Below are 25316 nucleotides of genomic sequence, written 5' to 3'. Positions count from 1 at the left end.
ATATCTAGCTACCGTAAATATGTTTATTAGGCACTTTTAAAATCTTTCAAATATATTTTAATATAATTTAAAATAGAACTCTTTATTTAAACGCTTTTTGTTCATGAGTCAAAAAACATTAATCAAAATCTAAATAAAGAATTAAATTTTAAAAAATAAGTCTGAAATCCTGGTTTTCTAGTATCATGGCATAAAAGACAGAGTGAACAGAACAAGGATTTTTTTTTTTCATTTAAATTATCAACCAAAGCAATATGGGAAATACTTTATATATTCCCAACTAATAAATTTCTATTTAAGTAATTTAGTTTTTCTCAGCAATGTAATATCAGGAATCATAATAAGAACTTCTATATGCTGTTCAAATGGCAGAAAATGAAGAGAAAACTGAAGTCCATTTTGTAATAAAAAGTATATAAAATCTTTCTCTTGACACAGAGAAATAGCTCGCTTAGTCCCTATTTGCTATTTTTATTCTTTAATAGTGCCAACCAAGACCCTCAAATGTTAAAGCTCTTTAATAAATGAGATTATTAAAAAGTGATGAGAAAATTACTCATCACTTATAGAACAAGGAGAAAAAAAGTGGCATATTTATTTGCTTGTTATTCCCTTGGTGCTGGAGCCATGGACTTAACAAATTTCAAGTAGAAATATTCTATATGACAGTTGTGGAATTATGTATGACCAATGCATATATGAAGGCCATCAAACATGAGTGCTATAAGTTCTTATTGGACAAAAACAAATTGCAGTGTCCAGATTGATACTTAGGAAATAAATGAAAAATGGGTATAAAATAATCATTTAAGAGAAGGCCTATATTCCATTTTTAAAAAGTGAGGAAACTTCAAGTTTTTTTGATTCCACCTGAATAGAATCCATCCACTTCTCTCTCATCCTACTGTCGTGCACTTTTTGGGGGGCTACTATGACCTCCTGACTGGATTTTACCAAGTTCCTCCAAATAAGCTGCCTGCCTCCGGAAATTGCCTTCCTCTATCTGCTCTCTATGTTGTACCAAAGTGAAGAAAAGAGTAGTCTTTTAAAGTTTAAGTCTCATCATGTGAGTAGCCTATGGAATCCTTGGAAGTTGAACCTCCCTAACACTCACGACAAACCCCTTCTGATCTTACCCCTACTCACTTTTTTCTTTATCTCCTATCAATTCTTCCACTCCCCTCAGCCAACTCCCACGTTTTTCTCCAGCAATACTAAACAATTTGTACTTTCTCAAAAGTATTCTGAGAACATGCAGTCCCCTCAACTTTTGATTCCTTCCCCACTCGCTTCTCAGGATAAATCTCATTTTCTCAGAATGCAGTTCACAGATTGCTTTTTCCAGAAAGGCACCCTTTGCTCCTTAAAACGAATGAGTTCTCATTACTCTTTGTCTAGCAGCAACCTATAGGTACTTGTATCCACTGGAGAACAATTACCATACTGTATTATAAGAGCCTATTTACTCTTTGGTCTCCTCTAACTGACTTGCAATCTGCTTTGGACCAAGAATGGCATCTTTCTCATCATTGACCCTCCTAGCCTAAAGATCAATATCCTATAATAATAGTTATAATTATAAAATGCAAACATGGTGTCAGACACAGTTCTCAGCTCTTTATTTGCATTAATCCAATTAATTTCACAACTATCTTTGTGATAAACACTATCATTGGCCCCTTTTTTCAGATGAGGAAATCAAGAAACGTGAGGTTAACTAAGGTTGTAGCTATTAGTGATAGAAATAAATTTTGAACATTGATTTGATCCCAGAGCTCATTTTCTTAAATGCCACTTTTTAAAATATGCTTAACAAAGATAAATAAGCGAATGAAAGTTTATATACCTAGAGTTGTCAATAGTTGCATTCCTACTTCCAAGATAGAGTAGGCTGAGCTGGCAATAAAACATGAAAAATATAAGCGTTTAAAAAGATTTTGTTATAAACAATCATTATAACCAATGCAATGCTGTAATTTAAATCTTAACAAGTTAATATCATAAAAAGACATTATTTTTTAATAATGTAGAATAGCAAATATATTTCCATTATTTTTGCATTCAAACATTTATCCTTCCTTTCTTTAGTTTAGTTGTTCCTTCATCTTTCTCTTTTATCTCTGTATCCTTGACCATTTCTAACTTGGTAGGAGGGAGCAAAACATAAAAAGCAACTCTTTAAGAATAAAGGCATATATGAAGCAAAGTATCATTGAAGCATTTTTATAATATCTCGTGGGTACATATGTGACTGGTTTTATAGACAGTAAGCTAAATGATATAATCACGTACCTAATAGCTACTGCTAATAGTTAACATTTATTGAGTATAGATAGGCATAAGACATTATTCTAAATATTTTGCATATATTAATCCCACTTGAAAGATGAAAAATACAGAAAGGTCAAATAATTGTCCAAAGTCAGCCATAGAGTAAGTGGTGAAGTTGGGATTCAGTGTCAGGCAATCTGGCCACAGACAACAGGGTGATTATAATTTTAAAAATAAAAATAACATTATTTTTTTCAAAAAGAAAGAAGGGCCATTATCAGTGGCCAGAGCACAACATTTGAAGATATAAAAAAGCTAACAGCTGTGCTACCTTTTCCCTTTCCTCAACTGTTCTACTCTTCCATTGCACTAACTCATTAACATTTTGCTCTCCTTGAATAAAGAAAAAATAAAGTTGATTTTAAAAACAAATCAAAACCAAGTTATGAAGGTACGTGTCTCTGTAATTTGTAAATCCAGACAGTGTGATATTTTACCGAGTCAAGAGAATACTGATCGAGTATTTATTTTCTCAATTTTTATTTATTTGATGCCTATCTTCTGTTCTTTCTTCTGATTCCACAGTATCACAGAATGCCCAGTTGATACTATGACAGCTATTTTTTGGAAAGCTTCATTTCAGACTCCAACAGAATAAATACAAGACAGATATTTTGGTGTCTGTCCAGAATTAAGAAAATACAACTTCGTTTAAGGTAATAGTTCATTTGAAATTACAAGCTAATTGTATAACTTGATGAACAGTCTCTTGGAATGTCTATTTGCCTCTTCGTCTTTAAGTTTATCGTCATCTCCAACCAGGCCGCTGCTGTGTACGTCTCTCACTATTTCTTCCTCCATGTCTGTCTGTCTCTCTCTTTATCATTTTTGCCTTGTTATTCTATATTTCTCTCTCCCTTTTCTAGCCTGTTTCAACTGTTAAAATTAACTCTTTAAAAGATTAAATTTTAATACCTCAAGTTAAAACAATGTTTCAATTATGTATTTATAAGGCTATTGTTTAGTCCTTACTTGTGGGATTGGTGGTATTTAATAATAGTAATAGTACTAATAAAGATAGCACTAATGACTGCTATTTATGGAGCACTCACTTGGGCTAAGTACCATTTGGTCTGAGCACTTTCAATGTATTAACTCATTTAATATTAATGATACCCCTAGGAATTAAATTCTATTAGTATTCTCATTTTACAGTAAGAAAACTTGCGTTCAAAAAAAATTAAGTAACTCCTCAAGGTCATACAAATAGTAGGCGGTGGAGCAGGATCTGAGCTGAGGCAGCTTTGCCTAGAGTCCAAATTTTAAGCATTGTGCTAAATGTGTAGACAAGCTTAGCGGTTAAGAATCTTAACCATAGCTAGCTCATTCATAGCTAATAAAGAATGGCTAACTTAGGTCTTGAAATTCAACAGACATGGGTTTGAATTCCTCTTCTTTTATTTACTGGCTGAGTGTTCCAAAGCAAGCATGCCACCTTCTCTAAATTTCAGTTTCCTCATCTGGAAATCTAAGTATAATACTACTTCACTGAAAGAATTAAATAAACTGACAAAAATCATTCAACAGAGTGGCTAGCATGTGTTACATTTTTTCTAAATTATTATTAAGCAGAGGCAGAGAATGTACTTCATGATCCATTTTCAGTTTACTTTTTAAAGCTACCTAAAAGCAGAAAACAAAGAACACACTGTGGTTCTTAACTAATGTCAGATTCTAAAGTAGAGTAACCAATATTGCTGTGTGCCCTCCCAGTTTTTTATTGCTTACTCTTTGACTTGCTGAGTGGTTTGCCTTTATCTCAGTGCCACTCCAAACCTGGAACAAATTCTGTTGCTCCTCTGAGGAAATATAAAGGGCTGTTGCTCAGTATGTTGGGTAGCATCCAGACAGCCTCTTTGCTAGTCAGGTTCTAGGCTCTAAGTTTACCTCCTTGGGTAGCTAGGCTGCCATTTCATGGGACTCAACAATAACCTGGTAGGCCAATTCTAATAACAAGCATAAGAAGCCATCATACTTAGTGGGTACTCCTAAGAGCAGGTAAAAGTTAAGAATCATGGAGACCACCCACTCCCTTCCCACAAAGACAAGTCCCTTTAGCCTCCACTTTTCTTTTAACCCTTTGACTGACCTGAACCAAAAAATATGAAAATAATATGCCTTGCTGCCCTCTTGTATTAGCAAAAGAGACACAAATGGCATGCAGTAAGTGGTAGCTTTAACAGTAAATGTTTCATTGGGAGACATCTTTTCTTCACGCTCCATGTTTGACTTGGGAGATTGCCCTTTGCCTCCCTGACCTGAAAAGCAAGTTACACTCTGATTTTTCTCTCAGTGTCATCAAAAAACAAACTAGCTAGCATATTGTTGACTCTTAACCAGAAAACATCTAAATTGTGATACCTGTGAAATATTATCCTGAATCATTTAAATCTAAAAGGATAGCTAGAATTAGCTAAACAAAACTAGGTACCCATCATAAAATCAGTACTATTATTCCTCCTAAGAAAGTATGCATCTCTTGATTTTTTCTGTTTCTTCAATTTAGAATATGATGCTCTATGGACCTCCTTGACTATTTGTGCAAATATTGAAAAACAAATATGTATAATATTGGATGATTTGGGTTCTAGAGTCTCAAACTCATAGCAGATACTCAAATCTTACCCATGAAAGTGTTTAGTTTCACTGGCACAGTATTTTAAAACAGTCCTAACTTGAATGACTTTAAGAGGTATTTTCACTCCCAGGTCAACGCAGGTCAATCACAAGTCCCTGTTTTTTCATGAACTAAACAATTAACCTTCTCATGGTACTTGACTGGTTCTTGTTATACTTTTGAGTTTGCTAAGCCTGTATTAGAGGACTCCAAGAGTATGTAATAATACCTCTAAAGTGTCTCAGGTAAAAAGCGACTTCATTGTTAAAAGATCCTCAGCTAACAAAAAAAATTTACAGATGCAATTAAAAATTTAATATTGAGGTTTCATTAATTTAACAAAAGTCCTGCTATCAGAGATATTACATTTGGTTTTTTGTGAGGCATTCAACAGTCATTGCAGGCATAGACTTAGAGAATGTTCATAAACAATGTTTTAGAAAATCAAATTACTTTTAAACAATATGACAATAGGCAAAAATTGGAATTAATTCAGAAACATTGCATTTTAAACTTAGTTTAGATATTTAAATGCTGAAAAATTAGACTGTGCTAGACAGTTAAGTAAGAAACAAATGCATGCATCGATCTTGGGAAATCCATGCAATTTTTTTTTTGTCTTTAATATGAGTAGAAATACAGCTAACAATAGAGTATTAAATGAAATGTCAAACATGGCAGTACTAAGATTCTAGAACCTATAGAGTTCTAAAGAAGTCAAGAAAGGAAAGCTAGGTACCTTGTTGGTTCTTTTTGTTTTTATGTAAGACTAATATTTGCTGTATCTTTTGGTATGTTCATTTTAATTTTCTTGCAGTATCAGATTAAATATATATTCATTCATTAAATATTTGAAAAAAATCCATAATTAGTTGTATCTACTGAATTTCATATTTAATTAAAGATATATCCATCACCAGTTTAGCATGGCATGAAAGCAAAATTAATTTAGATGGGCAATACTTTCGAATTAACATGTAAGTATTACATTAGGTATTTATACCTTTAAAGTCTATTGTATGGTCTTAGTTTTAAAAATATTACAAAAGTACTGAAAACATACAAAAAGTTTTAAAAATGTAGACTCCATCCCCAATGAAGCCATTGTTAACAATTTGGTGCCTATGCTTCTAATGTTTCTTTTAATTTTGTACAGTATACAAGATTAGTTATTCATCCTGATAGACAAATACCTAGACTCATATTGGTGCATATACTCATGGTTGTAGTTGTATCTATGTTTAAATTATTTGGTATAGTTTGTCTTTGACATGTAGAAACTAGATTTCTCAATAACTACATGACCAACAAATATGTTAAAAAAGAAACAATACCACAACACAATAGAACTAACGTTCTTGAGAAACTTGTTAAAAGAAAATTAATATACTGAATAATGCTTTGGCTTAATATGAAGCTTTGTTTTTTTCTAAAGTGTATATAATTTAAAATCAGTGTATTTTGGTAGGTATAATGATCATTGAGATGTTTGTACCATTATATAATTAACATCTCTGAAATATATTCAAGTGCTAATGTATGATCATCAACACCCCTAGATCCACGTGAGGTGGGTCCCTTGGCCCTGTAATTTACACAGTCTCACTATGACTCCCCGCCATCCTGCACTCCTCAGAGAGAGAACAAAGAGTCTGCAGGGCCAAATGGATGGGCTCACCTTCAGTTTACAGTAACTTTTCTACACCATTCTCCAGGTACCCAAGACTCTGCCATTTCCTGCCCTAATGATCCTGAGCCTATTCCAGGGCCTGTGCAGACCTCTTCCTTGGTCTATCCTCCTGAAGGAAGAATACTTACTAGTATGTGTATCCCTAAATCTAGACCAGAAAGTTGGCCATTATATAGCCTTCTGAAGCTGGAAGATGGTATTGAGGGGCTTAGAAATATGATTCACTAGAGGCAGAATACAAAATCCTTTGTGTTGCAGCTCTAAGCTGGGAGTGGGAAGGTAATGAATCAGGCAACAAATGAAGGGCCTGTTCTTCAGCCAAGATGTGATGTGAAAGTCCAAGAGTTGAAAAATTCTATATTCAAACCTGGACCTCTAGGTCATTATGAAAGTATATTTATCAATATATGATAGAAGAACATAATTAAGAGTTTAACTTATTTTACAATCTTTATATATTTGTCCACACCACACAAACCTTAAGGGCAGGACTGTATATGATTAGTACTCTTAACCTCAGTATAAAACTGTGATGATCAAAATATAATTTCTTATATAATTGCTAATATAAATTCAGTCTGACTGTAAGGAGTTTTACCTGGCACTGTTAATTAAAACAGTGCTTTGTCACCTGTGATCCATTTAGTACAGTAAAAGTCATTAATTTTTGAACCAATAACAAATTATAAAATGTAATTGCGAGGGTTGTTTTATTTCTAAGTATAGGCAACAAAAAATCACCTTAATATTCAACAGTGAGGTAATTTTTAAGTGTAACCATATTCCTATCTCACAGTCCATTGGGTTTAGTATTGGCAGCAGGTATGTGATAATTTTTCAGTTTCTTAATTAGATTTCGTCATTAACTATTCTATCACACAGGAAAGAGAGTATAGCCCCATTTGTGAGTCGATTTTTCCGTCTGCTTTTACTAAACAATTTCTGATGGATGCATATGGTCCTAACATTTACATGTGGAATCTTGTTATCTATTCACATACTTGAGATTCACATCATTGGGTACTAATCAGAAAAAGGGGTGTCAGTCTTCTTATTTACTTTGTATTGACAAAAAAATTTACATCTTTGCCATAATAATAATATTCGTTCATAGAAAAATTTAAAAAGCACTCATCAAATTATTATCTTGTTTATTCATTACTATTTGTAAAATATGTTATTATCTTCATTGCACAAATGAAGTAAACTGCGGTTCAGAGCAGATGAAGAACATCCCCAAAGTTACACAGCAATTAAGTGGCAAATTCTCACTCTAAATCCCATGTTCTTTTCTAGAACACTATAATTCTCTAAAATCATACCTTTTGTGATAGGCAACAATGGAAATTCAGAAATATACAATGCTGCTTATTACCTTTCCCAAATCAATAAATATTGCCAGATGAAAGGTATCTGTGAAGGATACAAGATGAGTAAGACATAGCTCCTGCAAACAGGGAGCTTACCTACTAATTCTGAAGCTGAGATATGCCTAAGTCAAATTAAAGAGAATAGGATAAGTATCCCAGAGGAGTGCAAGTCACTTTATAGACACTCTAAGGAGGAAAAAAAAGATTTCTGAGAGGAGCAATCAAAAATAGCAATGGCTTAATATAGATAGTGGAATATGAATTCAGCTTTCCAGCATGAATAAGGTATATAAGGAAAAATCGAAGTTTTCTTCTAGGTGAAACAGCATGAGCAAAGGTTTGTGATGAGAAAAGTGCATGTGTGGGTGTGTGTTTGTGTGTGTACATGCGCACACATGCACAAGCTTTGCCTATATCTGCATCCATGTTTACAACTATAATTGTAACTATATCTCTAAGTATGTCTATATCTACCTCTATATCTATATGATCTATATTTATAGATTTGGTAATACCTGCTAAAGCCGAGAGCTGAAAAGAAGACCAACCTACCAATAACAAGGGCAGCAGATTTTTTAAAAAATCAGATATATTTTAACCTATCAGAGCATCACAGAACAGAAAAGATCAAGAACAGTGTTACTAAGAGATATGGAAACCCATATTTTCATATGCTGATGGTGGGAGTGTAAAATAGTATTAGCTGCCTAAACACCTTTGAATCAGCAAATTTAACTCCAGGAGCCCCTATGAAGGAGATAATTAAACAACTCCATAAAGATATACAAATAATAATATTTATTGTGGTAGTGTTTCTAATACAGAAAATTTGAAAAGAGTTCAAATCTTAACCTTATGGAATTGTTCAAATAAATTAGAGCATATTTATTGCTAAAAAGTGATAAAGCTATATGTATTAACAAATCCTCATTATACTGTAAAGTGAAGAGAGCAAATGATGGACAGTAAAAGCAGAATGCCTCCATTTAAGTACATAAAATACACTGACATATGCATAAAGAGTATGGATCATAAGCAAATCATAAACCAAATCACAAACATAAACAATATTTATCTCTGAAAATAGAATTACAAAGAACTTTTACATTTTATTTAACACTAAAACTATTTCAAGGTTTGCAAGGAGTATGCAAATTATACCTGCTTAATTATTTTAAATTTAATTATCATAAGTTATTATAACTACTAACACATAAGTCTGCCCAAAGCCTATTGCACATAAGGGGTAAATTACTCAAATAATCTCAACTCTATTTGGAATGTTTTCCTTGGTCATGTTTGATCTTCTGGAGATCACAAAAGAGCAGTACTACAACTAAATTTTATAAGCCCTAAGTACTTTGAATACAAAGGAGGTGTTTTTCTGGCCAAAATGTCCAAAACAGCACAAACAGGTTTAAAGAATTATGCTCTCAATGATAGATACTCTCACATTTAAGGGGAAAAAATGCACAAATATGCTGTTTTCCCCGTGACAACAAAATAATTATTGCATTTGTTTTTATGACCAAAAAAGTCAGATTATTTCAAGTAAAACTTTCTACCTGCTAAAGTTATTCTTGGATTTCTATTTTCTTCATCTCTTTTCAATAAAAAGAAACACACCCTCAAATAATCTTTCAACAGTATTTTATTAGCCAATTTCTTATACAACTTTAAACCCTTCTTAAGATTTCAAAAATCTAAGATATGCTTCGAAGCAACAATACGTATTTTTGCCTGTCTGAAATCTGTTACGCAAAATGAATCTGCCAGGTAATATAAAAGTATTTTCCTGTTTCTTCCTTTAGTCAGGAGAAGAATATTTTTAAAATTAGAAAATAAACATCTTAGTACCAGGGGTTACTATGAAAACATTTTCACAATGACCTATTTCTTAATATGAAAAATGGCAGGCCTACCCAACCTCCACCAGTTTATTTCACTGTGTATTCTGCAACTTCATATGACATTTTTCAAATTTAGCTCAGGTTTGCCACTAGCTTCTATTATTTAAGTAAATAAAAAATGTTTTCAAAAAATATTAGTTGAAAAATAATATCGATTTGTGCATGCATATGTCTAAGGTTGTCAGTACCTTTGGAGGCTGATAATTCCTGACATTATAAATTTGAGTGAAGATGGCTTGTCAATTAGAATGGTAAAAAGCCTATGCAGAATAATTGTTCACTAAAGTAAATTGTCAAAATTTAAAGTACCCTGTTATTGATTCTATGGTAGCAGGAGTAGAATTCTCTGAGCAAATGATAACAAGCTAACATGTTGAAGATACAGAGAGGTCAAACACTGTTAAGTTGAGGTCAAATGAAATGGTATACACGTAGAGTTTACTGTCACTTGAAAGAGTTTTAGTAAGAGTGAATACAAACACGTTATCATTATTGGATAAATAATTCCAAGGTAACATGCAGTTTATAGGGCAATTCTAACATAGAAAAAAAAAGTGATTTTCATCATTATTAAATTATTAACAGTAATCTCATTGAGTGCTTCTGTGTCATAGAGAAAGTAAATAGGCAGTGACCAAAATAATTCAGCAAAATTTTCCATCATAACATGAATTTCTCTTAAAAGCTATTAAAACTTGCAATATTTTATATAATACTATCAGATCTTACCAGTGGAGTCTCTGACTCATCATACAAATTGAATTCTCTCAGAAATAAAATGATTGTTACAATTGTTATGAGCACTTTTGAAAAGTGTCCCTAATATTTACCTCACTGAGCAACAAATAACTCCCAGCTGACTATAGGAAGCAAAAAATTATTCTCATTTAACAAATCTGTACATACTAAAAGACTACAATTCGGCCAATTCTGACTATCTTTTTAAATAATGAAATTACTATTCACTTTAGAGAATGGATAAAGACTTGTTCTTCCACAATTGAAAACATAATTATTTCAGGGACTATGTCAGACATCAGGACACTGTCATGTGCCAGATTTATATAATTTGTTTCTCTCCCTAGCTTGTGACTCCCAAACCGAGTTTTTGCATTGGCTAACAATTATTCTGAGTACTCATAAGTAATTGAAGCTTCTGCATCTGCTACTGCAGGTAAAAAATAAAAAGCAGGCAATAACACAATATGTGTGTGATTTAAGGAACAGTTTCACCACAGCCTCTAATTGCTCTCAGTATTTGAATTGGCAAAACCATAAGACATTCAACAAAAGCCTCTATGCAGGTAGGCCAATAAAACCTAATTATTTCTCACAAAGCAGACCATTCCATTTAAAATAAAAGAAAGCCATGAGCAATAAAGACCATGCCATTAACAATTAGTCTTCTGCACACATGATTAGACTGAGAGAGATAAAGAAGCCTCTAAATTTAATGACGAATCCCATATTTCTGGTGGGGTTCAATATTCTGTGCTAATAATGTTGAAAGACCTTGTGCTACTTAAAAGTACTTAAACTGCAAAATATGACACTATCCCCATGGATTCACTGTTAACACTTAACATTTAACTGATGTTAAAATGCACTTGAATATATGAATTCAGGAGTGGGTTTTTTTGTTTGTTTTTTTTAAATGGTTTTAAGCTTTTGCCAACTGTAGTATTTACTGATATGTATGTAATTCAGTAGTTTGTAGAACTTAAAAAAAAAAACAACCTTAGTGTGGGGCAGAGAATCCTAGTTTAAGGAGAAATTAGAATGAATTAAAAGGCCCAACCAGTAAATAAAGCCAATGTAAAAAGGGAAATCAGACCAAGGAATCCTGTCTGTCATTCACTATTTTTTTTTTTTTTTAAGTATTTAAAACAAATGATGCAAAGGAAGAGGATGGACCCATCAGAATCCAGGAAACAAACACTAATGTAGCATTTCTTTATTAGATAGACTTGCTATACCTCTTCTAAGTAGAAAAGATTTGTTCTTTCATATAGCTTTGTACTAATTTGGTTCTACAAAGGGTACTTTGCTACTAGCATGCAAATATAACTCCAGTTAATAAAAATGAAAGTTATCTACATGTCACAGTTGTACAAAAGACCGAAGTTGAAGTTATTGGTAGTGTTTAATGTAGAAGTTATTTTAAAAAAAGAAACTTCATATAATGCTCAAAAATTTAGATTTATAAGCCACACAGAGAAAACATTATCTTCTCCATTAGAATGAGATGGTCAAGGAAGATCGAGTTTTCTGTTGGACAGTATTTAATTTGTAAATGTTCATAGTCTTTGTGAAATAAAAGAATTCTATTGGCATTCAAATTGTATTGCTTAAGAAAATCATTTTAATTTTATTTCTGAATGTGTGGAATAGGAAAACAAGTAAAAACAGTTTTAAAGCCACAGGGAAGCGGAGGAGTCTTTTTTTCCCCCTAACTACACAATAGTTAGTGTCTCCATAGAAACTGATGGCATTGCAGTGAAGTGTCATCAACAAACCTGTGCTTCTAAAATCGACACAAGCATGTTTCCAAAGACATTGAAAAACACATATATATATATATATATCCTTCCCCAAAATAAAAAGTGATTATTAAATCTTTGCAGAAAGAAAAACAGCTTAAAATCATATAATGATCTCTTGATGAAACTGAATTCTTTTTTTGGTCATCATCTTATTCAGAGACCATTAGATTTAGAGAAAAATTCCCTGCATATTGCGATTGAAGACTTCTTTGCAGAACCTGGTTCTTATAAGTAATTAATTAATTATAATTACATTTGCTTATATTTGCCCTCCAAACTTACAGATATCAAGAGGGCAGGAGCCTTGGCAAATCATTTTGTAATTGCTTATCTTGGAATTTAGCAGGACATAAATAAATTCTTATTCTGAAGTGACCTATACCCTCAACCTCACATCCACTTTTAACCCAGCTCCTTATCATAACATTTGAAAACACTGACCTTTTGCAGGGAAATATTTTCATACCATAAAACGGAGCCAGTATGGTAGAAATTATTCATCAGTTGTCTAAGAGCCTTACGAGCCCCAGATTTAGTTTCATCTCTGTCGCTAACAAGCTGTGTTACCCTGAGCAGGTCACTTATCTCCTCTGACTTTAGTTACTCAGGTGCAATAGGCTTGTATCACTAAGATATAATCTAGTTCTATTATTTGAAAAGGATGAAATGGCTCAAGGTTGTGTCAGAATCACTGTGCTCTCATTTAAACCTCAGAATTCTGTATTCTAAAGTTAAAAAGTCAGATTAACAACTGTGTATCAGTTTTCTGTTGAGAAAATTACCACAAATTTTAGTGGTTTAAAATGCCAGAAATGTATTATTTGACAGTGCTAGAGGTCAGGAGTTCTAAATTAGTTTCCTGGGCTAAATTAAGGTGTCAGCAGGGTTGCATTCTTTCTGGAGGCCCTAGAAATATTACTTCCTCGTCCCTTCCAGTTTTGAAAGGCTGCCCCTGCTACCTGGCTGAAGGATGCATCATTCTGCCTTCTGCTTCCTTGTTACATTTCCTTCTGACTCTAACTCTCCTTCCTCCCTTTTATAAGAATGCTTGTGATTACACTGGCTCCACCCAGATAATCCAGCGTAATCTCCCCACCTCAAGATAATTAATTTAATGACATCTGCAAAGTCTCATTTGCCATATAATGTAACATATTCACAAATTTCAGATATTAGGTCATGGACATCTTAGGAGTGGGGGGCATTATTCTGCCTATGTGCTTTAGAAAAACTTTAGATAAACTTTAATGAGATTTTCTGGCACCTTTGTGAAGTCTGGTTTTTAAAATTTCTATTCGCCACTCCCAAATACACGTTAACACTCTATGTCTGGCTAATTCATAAGTGGCTTGCCCTGGCATACATCAGTTACAGCACTTATAGAAAAATCTTTTGCATGCAAAAAATAAATGTGACAGAAATTTCGAAGACTAGATTAGGTTTAGGCAACAGCTAGACACCAAAAACACAAATGCAGGTTTCTGTCTAAAGAGGACTCATCAGAGGAGAAAACATATTTCATTATATAGAGATGCTATGAAATCTTCATGAAAATATGACAGAAGTTTTGCCTTCAACACAAGAAACTCATTATGAAAACATAAATCACTACCATTCAGTTTTGTTCACTCAGCTTTCTTAATGATGGTGGAATTTATTTCTTTCTACCTGTAGAGTACTAAGTATATTACAATAATGCAGAGGTCTGGGTATATCTTTTCTCACCTTGAGAAAGTCACTAACCAGAGTTCACACCTGTAATAAATAAGGTGGTTTTTTTGTAAGGCTTAATTAAAATGAACTACTCTGGCTCTTCTGATTGCTTTTAAAATTACCTTGTATTTTTCCAAGAAATGGAATATTACAAAAAGGGGGGAAATATAGCACTTCTACAGTAGTGATTAACATGAGTACATTTACAAGAATTTTTGTAGATATACAATTAACAATAATATTTTAGCATATTTCCCAGGAGCCTGTGGTTTTTGGCATTTGGGGAATACATTTCATTTTGCTGATATACTCCATTGCCCATATCTTACCCAGTTATTTCCCAAAAGATGAATAACTAGCTATGCAGAGTTTCATCCTTTGGATGAGAAGAATGTAAATTTGCTCAGTTTGGTAGGTGAATTAGCTCTTTTTACCACAAAAGTCCACTTAATAAATTATGCTCCAGTGAACTAAATAGTACCTTTGTGACCTGCAAGTTCTTTTTTCTTTTTCTTTTCTTACCATCCTCTAACCTTCCAATGGTGGACAATTTTCTCCCCACTGCTGAGAGAAGAGAGTTCATTATTATTTGTGAGGCACTTCACAGTGTCTCTATTAACCAGTCCTCAAAAAATTACCTGCTGCTACTCCAATACCTTTCTACATTACTTTTCCCCGAAAACCTTAGGACATAAAATACTCTCTATCATATTACAAATTCTCATTTTCAAGAATGAAAACCAAGAAATCAAGGCCACAGAGGCTACAAGGCAGCTCAGTACAGGAGACAAGGACTTGGATCTGTGACTTTAAACCTCTCATTCTGCTGCTCAGCCCACTGAGATAGTTAGTTATATTTATATTCACTGCAAGAGCAACATATTTCAAATAATCCATGAGAAAGCAGAACAGTTTTTACTGCTGCTCCAGAAAAATCAGGCCATCTGGCTGCCCTCATGACACATTTGAATAAGAATATCGGGTTAGAAATTTAGGTCAAAGCAAACCCATAGAGAAAACCCTGACAAGACTAAGCTAACATACTTAATGTCAGGTTGATTTTGGATTTGCCCTAAAATTTATGGATGTACATTTTCAAACTGCATTGGTGACATTTAGTTTGGATTCATTTATCTTATGCTCATGTTTGATAAATCATCATGAAATTTGGGCTTTGAACTGGAAAAACAGGTAAGGTGGACAGAATAAAGAATAAAATTAAGATGGAGAGGATACCTACTTTTAAATCTCTCCATTCTCTTAGAAAGGTAAAGAAAAACATTTGTTCAAATTTAGGGAAATAAAAACCAAATAAAAAACATATATTACAAAAAATAATCAAGTTACTGCAAATATCTATGTATATACAACTATATCATGCACAAATTGCCATTAAGTTTTAAATTAGAGTTATACAAATATCTGTATTGAAGTATGGCTTTGTAAAGTGTTTCTTAAAATGAAGCATCCCATACTTTTAAGGCCATGTCCTGTTTTGAGAAGAAAAATATATTTACGTATCCATTATTAGACCATTATTAGATACATAATGATCTAATTATGTATCCATTATTAGATCATTATTAGTTTTGATTATAACTGAATGAAACTAGAAAGGCTAGAAGGGTACATATAAAAGCAAAACTAAAAATAGATATGTTACCAGTTACAGCATTGAAATCATAAGTGTTTAAAAAATTATGAAATGTTAATCCAAATAAAAGAAAAATTAGATTTATTTTGGATTAATTCCCTTCAGTGATTATAAGAAGCATTATGACAAGTGATATAATAATTCATAATATTATTAAGCTAAGTATATATAGGACAGCTGCAGTAATTCCAATCTCAGTCAAAACATATATCTGTCAGCCTCACTGTACAATTAATTTACTTAAAATGATTATTTAGAACTGTATTAAACATGTGTTTCCCTTAATTTTCTCATGTTTATACAATAAAACAATGAATAGACATTCTTATTATTGGATATTACAAGGATTTAATCATGGTTTATGAGTATAGCTGAATAGATTACTAATCTAAGAACTGGTTTTGCCATGATTAAAGGGGTGAAGGGTCCTAGTTTTTTATTTTTAAAAATTCACTGTTTTCTAATTGCACGATATCCAACATTTCTCCCCATTTCATCACTGGCATTCTCCTAACTCCACAGAGGCAAATAATACCAGTGAAAAAAAAGCGAAGTCTTTTTTTAAACTAATCTTTCATTCACTTGGGAAAACTCACCTTGTGTATGTGTGGAAAACAGAATCAAAATTTCAGATATTTTTCCCTTTACTATCGGAAAAAATTATCTAGCAAAAGTTTTATTTTTTAAGGACATATTTCTTTCGTATGTGCCACAGGACATGCATAGAACAAGGTATGTGCTGAGAACTGAATAAATATGGTGGCCAATTGAATCTGAGGAGCAACTACCATTTTAAAGCATTTCACCATCAGTGGGTGAAGCCTTACACATAAAAAAGGAAATATGGTTGTTCTCCCATTAGAAAGTGCATGAATCTATTAGGTGAGCAGAACCTATTTAACTGAATGCTTTGGGAGTACTCTTATTTCTCATTGGAAGTATAAGCATTTGAAAAAACGCCAGAGCCCTGATTTTGTTTTAACTTGCATTTGGAATAAAAATCTTCCATTTGATAATTCAGTATTGCAATGGATGATTTTCTCTGCTGGATTTTCTTTCCTTGGGGCTGGGGAGTGAGGTGGGGGACACCATTATCAAGCAGCATTTACTAGTAGCTGCTGAATAGACTACAAAGCTCCAGAAATCAACAATCTTCTGCAAGAAAGCAATGATTCTCCTAAGGATTTAAGAACCTAATAAACTAAAACATGAGAAAGCAAACAGTTTTTAAACTGTTTTGAAAATGAAGCATATAGAAAGAACTTTCTCTCACTTTTAAAGCCTTATCTTAATGCTTTCAGGCCACTGGTTACCATACAATGCACTGGAACACTCATTTACAAAATGGTCCTAGTAATCTGAAAAAAATTGACAGTACTCCTAAAAGGAGAGTAATTTACTCTCTAATCACAGAGAGGGTCTAACATACAAAAAGAAAATGAGCATGAAAATTGATTGAAAATGTTTCTCCCTCTCCATATTGCTTTTAAAAACAATATAGATATTTGCATGTTGCTTTCTTAATCTTATTTAAAAATTTAATAAAATCAAACAACAAAAGATAAAAATGGCCACTAATTTGTTTATAATTATCTCTATCATCACTAACCTGTATCAAAATACTGTGGTTTAAATACTTTGCATACATTATTTATTTAATTAGCATAAAAGATTTTATCAAGTAACCACTATTTAGTATCTCTCTTTTTTTTTTTTAACAGCTGTAGAAACTAAGACTTAGCAAGGTAAAATAACTTGCTTGAGGACACACAGACGTGGAAATACAGACAAAAATGAAAATTAAGAAACAACACTTGAGCCCTGCTCTGGCCCAATCCCAAACCTGTGCTTCTAAACTTGTTAACTCGCATCAGGTTTTCCTATGGATATCTATGAAATTTTGCTGTAAAATATGTACTTAGATGTTAGTAAATAGAAAAAAAAAGCATAAAAAATGCAGAGAAATATTTAACTCTTTGAGATCAAAACTATTATGGTAATATTACTTCTGATTATATATTTTTTTAAATTACATGAGAAGAGTAGCATTGGTAATTATAGCCAAGTCTGCATTTCGGCTTAATCTGCGTCTATAGCAGAATGTCCATTTTCAGGAGAATTCTTTTTTCTTCATAAAATACCTACTCTTATCTGGAAAAATACTGCTATGAAACACACTATTCTGTTCAGATGTTTACCCCCATAATGTCTGCAGAACTCTTTGTAGGTAAATAAAGATTGTAACATAATCATGGAAGTATGATTAGTTTATAGAAATTCATAAATTTGAGAGTATGTAGGGAAACATTTTTACGTGGCTAAAAGTCATAGGAAATAAGAAAACAAGTCTATCTGGTGGTCTTTCAATTGTCAATGTGCCATATTACTCTTAGGTAAGGGAAAACAAAGAGAGGAAAGACGTTGAAGGAAAAAAAAAAGAACAAGTGGAGTAAACAGATTTTTGCCTAGAACTTCTCTTCTGTATTATAGAAACTTCACTCTCCTCCCTCCTCACAGCCAGATGCCACATGACTCTCCATCTTAGTTCAGAAGAACTCCATTCTCAGGCCACAAATGATTGGTTCAGCTGTGAGACTATCACCAAATTAACAGGGTCCCTCAAAGCCCTTTCCCTAGATTTAAAGAACTTGAGATGAGAAAGTCTTGGAAACTAAAATAGCCATTTTTTCGTTATGCCATGGGAAAAGTTAGAATGCTCTGGTAGGCGGGGGAGTCAGGATCCAAAGACAAGCAGAAACAAAGGACCAAGAGAGAATGTTATCAGCATTTAAATATTTGATTGTGGTTATTTCTGAGGGTTAGTTGCTCCTGTCTCATGACACTGTTTTATTGTTCAATGTTTTCTTGAAATGTCTAATCTAATAGATTTCCATTTGTTGGTCAAGTAAATTGGAACTTAGTTTCTTCACCGGCAACATAAAGAATTACATATAACTAGTTACCATATATTTAGTATCTCAGTATATGCTGGGCACTGTGTCAGGCACTTCATAAACTTTCTAATATCCTAACATATAAGTAGTACTCTATATTTTACATATGGAGAAACTGAAAATCAGAGAGATTAAATTGCCCGAGGTTTCACCACAAGAAGTGATGAAGACAAGGTTGAATTATGTTTGCAGACATGCTTCCTATAATACCAATTTAGAGAAAATCTATGGACTACTACTGGATACAAGATTTGAAAAAAACACCTTTTTGAGGTAGCATAGTAGTGGGAATGGCATTGAAAAGTAATAGGATTAAAAGATTCGATATGAGGCCCAGTTTTACAACTAAAATTTTAGCAATAACTCAGAACTATAAATGAGTGGTAATAAATCCCAAGTATGGATGTATCCTCATAGATTGCACTGTTTGAGGAGGATTTTGTCGATCTGGGAACCTAACCACCATATCCAACATAAAAGTGTATTTTTTATTTAAAAGCTATTGACTGACAAGTGAATGTCAGAACACAACTCCTTTGAAACTCAGGGACTGACTGTATTAATAATGTTTAGAATGATAAAACATTTAAAATTACAGAGCCATATTTTCAAAGTACTTCTAGATACCAAAGGTATTCTCTTTTTCTCTAGGTTTTCTCTTTTTGTCCTTGTAATCATGCAAATCATCCCTTCTTTGAAATAATTTTTTCTCTTCTCTTTCTCCTTGTTTCAAACTGGTCTCGTACTCACTTGCTTCTTTTCTTTCTTTATCCTTCCACAATTACACATACTGCATGACCACTCCCTTAATCATTAAGTACTTAGGCCATCAGATTCTGGTCAGCATCAGTCTTAGGAATAAAGCCTCAGTTCCACTGACCACAGAAACAAAGTTTTAGTCAAACTAAAGATAACATCTTGACTTCAGTTAAGTTTCAGCTCCAGACCCAAGAAGGTAAAACAACCATAGCAGCCACATGTGCTTCAAACACACAGAATGACACCATGACTGACATTAGAACCTGATGCAATGATCAACTGTCTCCTACTCTAGTCCTGACCAATCAGTAGAGCCCATGACCCTAACTTTCTTAGCTACCACGACTAATCATTTTCCCCCTATATAACCTATACCTAGAGGCCATCAGGGAAGTCTTTGAGTGCTGGCTCACCTGTGTCTCCTGGTTTGGTGCCATTTCCTTAAAATAATAAACCTTTACTATCTTTGCTGCAAACCTCTGTTTGTGTTTTATTTTGATCTGATGCACTCAGGCAAATTAACCCCCTTTAGTTTGGTAACTTCCCAAAAAAGTAATTTATCTTGAAATGTATTTTTTTGGCAACTTTATTTAGGCCATAAAATGTACATTTTTTAAAAAAATTGACTAATTAAAAAACTAAATTTGGAGTTCTTTACTCAACATATGAACTAAAATTCTCTGATAAAGTCTCATATGACAAATCTAAAAGTCTCAATACCATTATTAAAAATGTGAGGACAAATAAAGATAAATGTAGAATTTAGTAGTAGAGTCTGATAAATCTGGATGTTTTCAACATCTCAATTGTCTATACTTTTGTGTAGGGCTGGCACTGGAATACACTTCTATTCTCCAGCTTTGGAATTCATTTATTGTTAATATTCTTTGGAGCAATTGGTTATGTGAATGCTGCATGTGTGTTGTGTCACAGTCAATGAAAGGCAACACAAATTACCCATGTGAGTAATCTTCTAATCAGGATCATTGCATAGATTATGTTGTGGGCCCTAGGTTAATAATCTTAATTTTCAATTTACAATCAAGGCTGGACTCTATCAGGTAAGTAATATTTTCAATCGTGCTTATGCAACAATGGCAGGTTTTGATTTCGGACACCAGAAACTATACACAAAAGCACGTTCTATTTACCTAGCTACACACTCAAACAGACAAACAGCAACTGTGCAATATTGCTTATTTTTGTAGCGCAAGACAATATGAGAGCAAAATATGTCCTGCTGAATTAATTCATACCTCATTTTAGATGAAACTCTCTATCATGTACCTATCAATATGTCCCAATGAACCCAAAACACTGAGGCTCTACATGGGACTTATCATTATTGTTCAAAAGCCTTCAGCACCCCAGTTGGCCCCAAAGTGTCTAAACCATTTTCAGTATATAATGTTTTATTTGGTGGTTCATTTTGCCATATCTTATCCTTCCTACCCCATAATGGATCATTGACTTAAATATATAGAAGAATAAATATAATTGACAATTGATCTTATTTAATGCAGAGCAAAAAAGAAAAGAATGCCTGATTTTCACAGCAATGCCAACCAGCAGCAACCAATATACATTCCACAAAAATCACTATTAGTCAATCTCGCAGCACTCTCTGTTGATACTTTAGGATTCAGTTACCTCCGGACTTGCCTCATCCTTTCCAAAAACTTTTGTTCTCATATTATTTTCCTATCTTTCCATTATTGATAGTGTGTTGTCCTTAAAGTGTGTTCATTTACACTTTCTCTACAAATTCCATTCTGCATCATGGATTAAACTAATATGTCCATATTAACAGTTTTCTAATTTCTTTTGTTCTCCAATTTAGTATCTGAAACTTTCTCTAAAAATATTTTCTCTAGATATCCCAGAGATTGAAAAAAAAAAAAAATCTTTTTTGGTAAATTCACCTCCTTCTTTTTTGTTCTGAACCACATTTTCCTTTTTTCTTTTTTCTTTTCGTTCACTATTTTCTATCATCTTCTTCCCTCAAATATTATCTATGATTCTGCCCTACAGTATTAGAGGAGGAAAAAAATTCTTTAATTCATGCTACTAAATTTAGGGGAGTAAAATTAATATGAATCAAAGTTATAATAAAACACATATATAACCAGGTTGTCAAGTGATACTTTGTAAGGGGAATTCTCTTCAACGAGTAGACAATTTAATTTATTAATACCACATCAATATTTTAAGTAACTTTTTAAGCTTTGTTTAAAGTATTGGTAAAGTTTGAACTTATGGTTTAGAATCTCCACTAAATATTATTTTCTAATTGTAGTCTTAATATTTCTGGTAAACCCTTAGACATATGTCAGAGGCTCAGTCTAACATCCTGCAGCCTGAAATTGGGCCTGCAGATGTTTGTGTTTTTTTGGCCCAACTGTAAAGTATGAGTTGGATTTGAATACTTGGATATGTTATTTACTCTTAATTTTCCCGTATATTCCATTATTCTATATTGCTTTCTATTCTGAAAAGTTACATACTTAAGCTATCTGCCTACCCCAGAAGGAATTTGCAACAATGGCACTTATTTTCTATAGTTGGTTGGTAAATTATATTTCAGTTCCTCCTTGAATTTCTCAATTAAAACATATCCCCAGTTATTAATCAGACTGACTTTACAGATGACCCACTAGTCATCTGAAATACTGCAAGATTCTCAGCATTTCACCTCATCCTACTTCAAGATATCAAAATCATTGACTTTATTAATTTACTATAAAATTACCTTACAAAGATTCCTTAGCCAGCTTCTCATAACTCTAATTCTTAGTGTATTCTTGAAGAAATTATATATCAAAACTCTCTAGGTCACAAAACTGTATGACGTGAAACAGCAAGTATACTTGATTTGATTGAACCATCCCACTGGTGGAGAAGATATTTGTGTAATCAGTTCTTTCTGAAATCAGACATGTATACAGTAGCTGTTAATAGAGAAGTGACCTCTCCTTATTTCTAATGGCATTACTTCCAATGCATTTAACCCTCTTCACAAAGACCATCTTCACAGACGTATTTTAAAGATTAGCTAAAGATTCCTGAGTATCTTGTAAAAAAGTTAGCTTTTAAGTATAAGGTATTATCATTTTAGTTCATATTAAACTCAAGCAGCTCATCTTTGCCTTCAGGCCACTGTAGCATCTGTGCACTTCCAAATCTCAGCTATCAAACACATTTCTAAAATACTCAATATAAAAGTTAAACTAGTATGTTACCAAGGAGTTTTGACACCCACTGCAGATATATGATAAGTCCAATCTTACCTCGGTAGTAGAGAAATGTGGTTGGAAAAGTCATATTTTGCATTTATATAGTATTTTATCTTTTCAGACATAACTTATCACTTGCTTTAATATACAGTGGTCACATGGTATTTGAGGGCAGTAAAGATATTTATCAGTTAATCCTTAAGTCACAAATGTGAGTATATCATTGCTTTTTAAAAAATGAATGAGTAAAAATGGACTTATGCCAGGCACAGAGAAGTGATAGTGGCCAAACAAGATTTATAGTTTACTTCTATATATCTGAAACCACAGTGACTACTTAAGTAAATGATGTAATGGTGTCTACCACATTAATATGAGAATGATCTCCTTCTTTAAACATTAATGGCCTTAACAAAATGTTGGTTTTGAATGAGAATTTCTATCTCTAGCATTTAAATATAAAGGAAATCATAATAATGCCAAGTTTTAGTATAATAAGTAGTACAGTAAATTGTATTTATACATTTAATTTTATTTACTAGTTTTTGCTACCAAAAAAAATAAATCTTCTACTAATTTCTGATATATTAAGTCCACAGTATGAAAGATATTGTGTGTACTCAAAGCAACAAAATTTTGCATTCAGTTATAAAATGATGCATTGTACTTGACAGTCTTGGCTTTCAAATGACTAAAGTCCTTCCACAAGTGGGAATTTAACTTGTATTTCAGTTACCATCCAGAAACCAATAACTCTCTTTCAAAAATCTTACATAGTGGAAACATATCACCTAGAGGAAATAATTGTTGTTTCATTTTGTTTTGCTTTTGATGGCAGACCAATATCATTTAGAACCAAATATGGTGAAGCTAGCACATGACCAAGCTAGATAATGTCAGTGAGGGGCAAAAATGCTATACAAAGCATTTACTAATTTCACATTTCATTCCAACACAAGCTCTGGAGAGGACTCTAAGTTTCTTTCTAACCCTTAAACTTTTATTTATCCCTAAGGTGATATTTGGGTAATAGGTTCTCTCATTTCAAGTTAAAGATATGTATTAAACACCCGCAAACCTAGATCTATGCTAGATAAAATATACAAGAACATAATATACAATCCCTGACTGCAGAGACATTATTTTTCATATCATCTACACAACCACCTCTGGACTACTGAATAAGACCACATAATATGACCAAAAAGTAGTCTTTTTAAGGAGTCAACTGGGAATTTAGAAAAAATTAAGACAAGTGCTAATTTTGCAGTGAACGCAATAAAAGTAGAGGATGTGGAGAAAGAATGAGAGAGAGAGAAAGAGAGAGAGATCACACATTGACTAGAATCATTAGTAAATCTTCAGAAATGGAGGGACTTGAAATAATCCTTGAAGGAAAATGGGCTAAAAAGAGGTAGGAAGAAAAGGAAAAGAAATCTTCCAGATGGGAAAACAGCATGAGCAAAGGGCAGGAGTAGGAGTATTCCCTAAATGTTATTTCAAGTTCCCATTCTCAGAAGACAGCAATGGCTCTCAATTATTCCTTAAATATAATTAAGACTTCTAATTACAGGCTTCAAAGCTTCTATCTCTCTTTTGCACTAGATTCTCCAACTAATACTTTAGTCAGGCATATAAAATTAATATACTCTACACAGAACTTGTATTCACCCTCTACAATTTCTGCAATTTCTACAGCTTCTAAGGCACTTTCCCTAAGGCACCAAACCTGTTCAGCCTGTACTTCAAAATGGTTTAAATTCAAGCCTTTCTGCCTTTGGCTCTCTTCACTAGCCACACTTGGCTCTGATCTGCTTATCTACAAAATTAGTCACGTATCTGTGTTTATGCTTCATTGTGCTTTTATTCTTGCATGCATTTAATGTTGCCATAAACAGAAGCAGAAACTATGTCTTTCATTAACTGTATTGCATTATAAAGTACTTGAACCATTTATATACTAAGGATTTCTATGGAATCTAGGATCATAAGCTTTCATTACATACTTCAAGTGTTCATTCACCAAATGTTTACTGATAACTATGAGGAAAACACTATATAAATTTACAGCATTTCGTATTTGGACCACAAAAAGATTTCAGTTCACTGGGAAACCAAACAATAACTCAAGCAGTGTGTGAAAAATGTTACCTAAGGTAATTTTAAGAGCTAAGAGCTTATTTCTAGAGGTGGTAATCAGAACTGGATTTATGAATAAGGATGTGTCTGAGGTGGAAAAAACATTATAATGCCTAGAAGTGAGAGAAGATAACATTCTAGAAATGAGAAAAAAAAAAGTGCAAATGTATGGCATATATAAATCATGATGGGGTGGTGAGCAGTCTAGTTTAATTGGAGCAGAGGCCTTTTGAATGTTTTATAATATAATAGTTTATAAAAGCCAGTATGGCTTGGATGCATGCCAGTACTGTTATTTCATTTTTTTAAGTATCACCTGTAAAATGGGTTCGCTCAATTTTTTCAATCTTCTCACTATTCCTTGCCTTAACATTTTGTTTACCTCTTTTGTAACACTAATTCC

General features: G+C 33.0%; 1 protein-coding gene and 1 long non-coding RNA gene across 15 annotated transcripts in view; one reads left to right on the top strand and one right to left on the bottom strand.

Annotated features, from left to right (window-relative positions):
* The window catches only part of NLGN1 (neuroligin 1), a 957494-nt gene that overhangs the window by 496528 nt on the left and 435650 nt on the right, over positions 1–25316 (bottom strand). The gene's annotated exons all lie outside the window — the stretch shown is intronic.
* The window catches only part of LOC120604400 (uncharacterized), a 149911-nt gene that overhangs the window by 103816 nt on the left and 20779 nt on the right, over positions 1–25316 (top strand). For both annotated transcript variants that reach the window (XR_005653324.1, XR_005653323.1), the window contains exon 3: positions 2857–2987. This is a non-coding gene — a long non-coding RNA (uncharacterized LOC120604400). The remainder of the gene's footprint in view (positions 1–2856; positions 2988–25316) is intronic.

Source organism: Pteropus medius, unplaced genomic scaffold, assembly GCF_902729225.1.
Source record: "Pteropus medius unplaced genomic scaffold, Ma_sr-lr_union100, whole genome shotgun sequence".
In the NCBI taxonomy this organism is placed as follows: domain Eukaryota; kingdom Metazoa; phylum Chordata; class Mammalia; order Chiroptera; family Pteropodidae; genus Pteropus; species Pteropus medius.
This window is presented reverse-complemented; position numbering and strand designations above follow the sequence as displayed.